Source organism: Hakea prostrata, chromosome 10 (genome assembly GCF_041222555.1).
Source record: "Hakea prostrata isolate BN-2017 chromosome 10, UWA_Hpros_2, whole genome shotgun sequence".
Taxonomy (NCBI): domain Eukaryota; kingdom Viridiplantae; phylum Streptophyta; class Magnoliopsida; order Proteales; family Proteaceae; genus Hakea; species Hakea prostrata.
Window position 1 is genome coordinate 23242787 of NC_142609.1, and position 4302 is coordinate 23247088.

The window sequence follows — 4302 nt, forward strand, 5'->3', positions numbered from 1 at the left end:
TGCTGCCTCCGATGCTCAGGTCAGATTAGGTAGAGAGGTTCTAATACTTTCCATGTATAGTTTCATGTCTTGAAGGAAGGGTACTAGTAGAAACAAGTTATACGTGTCTTTTCAATAAAAAGGTTCTATGAATTGAATGATCAACAAAAAGAATTTCTAAATCTACCATTATGGTTTACCACTCAAATAAAGGTCAAGATTAATGATAAGATGAAATACATTGACTTCTAAGGTCTACCATTTGGTGGTGGAGTCCTTAGTGCATGCGTTCTTTAAATTCTTTCACAACCAACATTAACTGAGCAGTTATACCATACCTCATAATCGTAGAGTTTCCAGAATTTCATTTTAATGGCACTTCATCAGCTTCTTTTGGTTTTCATTTTCATATTTGGGAGCTCATTGATGATGCTACAATCAGTCACCAACAGTAGAAGAATCACCGGGAACGAGACAGATCTACTTGCCTTGTTGGAGTTGAAGAAACAAATTGATGATCCTTATGAAGCACTAAGTTCTTGGAATGATTCCACTCATTTCTGCAACTGGGTAGGGATAATATGTAGCCGTCGTCATCAACAACGGGTTACTAGCTTGGATTTACAAGGGAAGGGCTTGGGAGGTAACATCTCTCCTTGCATAGGAAATCTTACTTTTCTACATCTACTGAACATTAGAAACAATAGCTTCTTTGGTGAAATCCCCCAAGAAATTGGTAATCTAAACAGGTTACAATACATTGATGCTGCGAACAACACTTTGGAAGGAGAACTACCTGTCAGCTTAGCAAACTGCACTGTTCTAAGGGAAATCAACTTATCGTATAACAATCTTGTTGGAAGCATCATGGGTGAGCTTATGGCTTTGTCAAAGTTGGAGACAATTGTTATTTATCATAACGGCTTAACTGGACATATACCGGCTTCTTTGGGGAATAGTTCCTCCATCCGACGTATTTCTTTGGGTGCAAATAGACTGCAAGGGAGCATTCCAGAATCAGTTGGTCAATTAAAAAATCTAAAATTTCTATCACTTCATGAGAACACCCTATCTGGTGTGTTTCCTCTCTCAATTTTCAATCTCTCATCTCTTGAAATTATTTCTCTCTCACTAAACCAACTACATGGGAACCTTCCACACGACATAGGCCTTACTCTTCCAAATCTTAGAGGAATAGCAATTGGAGAAAACTTATTTTCAGGGAACATTCCAAATTCCATATCCAATATTTCAACAGTTGAAAAAATTGATCTTGGTTGGAACAATTTTTCTGGACCAGTCCCTGAAAACCTTGGAAATCTTCAAAACCTTCAATGGTTTTCTATTGCTGGAAATCAATGTGGCACAGGGAAACATCATGATCTAGAATTTGTAAACTCTTTGGTTAATTGTACACATTTACAACTATTGACCTTGACTGATAATGGTTTTAAGGGTCCACTACCCAACTTTAAAGCTAATCTTTCAACACAACTCTTATACCTACTAATACAAGAGAACCAAATCTCTGGAGTCATCCCTGCTAGTATTGAGAACCTTGTCAACTTAACCTTACTATCAATGGAGGGTAACTTTTTTGAAGGCAATATACCATCCAGTATAGGGAAATTTCCAAACCTTCAAGCATTGTACTTGGGTTCAAATAGACTTTCTGGACCAATTCCTTCATCTATAGGCAATCTTACTCTTTTGTATGCACTCCATTTAGAAGAGAACAACTTGAATGCAAGTATCCCATCTAGTATTGGAAATTGTCAACATTTACAGGACCTAACTCTTTACTTTAATAACCTCCAGGGCCTAATACCTAAGCAACTCTTTCTTATTTCTTCTTTGTCAATATCTGTCGATTTAGCGCACAATTCTTTTGTTGGTTCCCTACCGGCGGAAATTGGCAATATAAAAAGTCTCTCTCTATTAAATATCTCCAACAACAAACTATCTGGAGAGATCCCTTCCTCCATTGGTGAATGTAGTAGTTTAGAATATCTTCATATGGAAGGTAATTTCTTTGATGGAACCATACCTCAATCATTGATTCTTTTGAAGGGCCTTCAAGATTTAGACCTCTCACACAACAATTTATCAGGGCAAATCCCAATAGATCTGGAGAAGCTATTAGTACTACAAAGTTTGAACTTGTCCTTCAATAATCTTGAGGGGAAGGTACCAACAAAGGGAATATTTGGAAATGCAAGTGCAATTTCGGTGAATGGAAATGACAAGCTTTGCGGGGGAATAGCAGAGTTAGAATTGCCTCCATGCACAAACCATGAACCAACAAGACGAGAAAAGTCCCAAGCTTGCAAAATAATCTTTATAGTAATTGGTGTGGTTCTTGGCTTTCTTTTGATATCTGCCCTTCTTATTCGTTATTGCTCAAGAAAATCAAGAAGTAAAACTCCAGCCACACCATCAATAGGTGATAAGCTCTTAAAGGTTTCTTACAAAGAGCTCTTCCAAGCTACTGGAGGATTTTCTTCAACTAATTTTATAGGTTCGGGTAGTTTTGGTACAGTGTACAAAGGGATCATCAAGGATGAAAGAATTGTAGCAATCAAGGTACTCAACCTTCAAAACCCAAGAGCTTACAAGAGTTTTATGGCTGAATGCGAAGCATTAAGAAACATTCAACATCGAAATCTTGTGAAGATTTTGACTTCTTGTTCAAGTCTTGATTCAAAAGGCAATGATTTTAAAGCCCTTATTTATGAGTTCATGCCAAATGGAAGTTTGTGTGATTGGCTGCACCCAATGGAGGCTTATAATCATTTGAAAAGTTTAAGCTTTCTTCAGAGATTAAACATTGCAATTGATGTGGCATCTGCATTGGATTACTTTCATCACCACTGTTATGAACCAATTGTTCATTGTGATTTGAAGCCAAACAATATTTTACTCGATAGTGATATGATTGCACATGTCAGTGATTTTGGTTTGGCAAAGCTACTTTTGGATCCTGATGATAATTCATCCCACAGTCAAACTAGTACCATTGGGATAAAAGGGTCTATCGGCTACGTTGCTCCAGGTAACATTTAAATTACAATTGATTTTATTTTGAGTTATCAATATATTATTATTTTTGTTATTGTAGTGTAGATGTCCAGTGCTGAGCAATTCTCATCTAATATGAATCATAATCTATTGTAGTATATTGGGAAAATTTTGATTGATGATTTAGAAAAGGGATCCGGACTAGGCTTTTAAGAATCATGTTATTAGTTCAATTATTGTTAAATTTTCATATCCTGGTTGGCATAGTCGATGGAGTATATCTACAAACTTCTCTATCTTAATTAAAGCTGACTGGTTTTATTTGTATTCAATTCAATTAGGAATTGGTTATGCAATGGCCACATAAATCGTAATATCTAATTGAACTGGATTTAGGTTGGTTTTTACCAAAAAAAAAAAAAAAGGATTTAAGTTGGTTTTATTTAATGTAATCAGAAAATTTTTCATTCCCAAATTGAAGATATGTCCATGCATCTAGAAACCTTTTATTATTGTATTCATGGTTGCTTATTTCAGACTTTTAATTTTTTATTATACTGTACACAAAGTTTTAAAAAAAGATTTTTTTTTCTTTTCTTTTTCACTAGAAAATATCCTATTTCCATGGTAATAATGATGTGTTTCTAAATTTCAGAATATGGCATGGGTGGAAAGGCAACTACGCAAGGAGATGTGTTTAGCTTTGGTGTTCTTTTATTGGAGATGTGTACAGCAAAAAGGCCAACAGATCAAATTTTCACTGATGAATTTAATCTCCACAACTTTGCAAAGGCAGCTTTACCTACAGGAGTGATGCGAATTTTAGATCCAAAACTCCTAACTAATGGAAATCATGGTGAAAGGATTGAAGATGAAGCTGTCAACGTTGTTGAATATCCTAGTCATGGACTAGATGAATTGCAACATTGCATAACGTTACTGATTGAAGTTGCACTCCAGTGTTCGATGGAATTACCAAAAGAACGTCTAAACATGAGTGATGTTGTAAGAAAGCTACACTCAATCAAGCAAAGTTTCATCAGAGCAACCACATCTTCTTAGAAAGTGATTACTTTTACTCCCATTTTTGTTTTTGTATTTTTATAACAACTTCATGCCTACTGAAAAAAGAAAAGAAAAAAAAGAGAGAGAGTTGTAGCTAATGCAACTGAGAAAGTTTTAGCATAAGAGATCGATATTACACCTCATTTGGGCCCTTCTGTGTCAAGGCTATATCAGTTCCTTGACATTCATTTGGGCCCTTCTGTGTCAAGACTATATCAGTTCCTTGACATGTAACTTATT

The 4302-nt window shown here is 35.6% G+C and overlaps 1 pseudogene; it reads left to right on the top strand.

Moving 5' to 3' along the window:
• The first annotated feature begins 342 nt into the window (after positions 1 to 342).
• On the top strand, positions 343 to 4059 carry LOC149002311 (LRR receptor-like serine/threonine-protein kinase EFR pseudogene; annotated as a pseudogene).
• Positions 4060 to 4302: the final 243 nt, after the last annotated feature.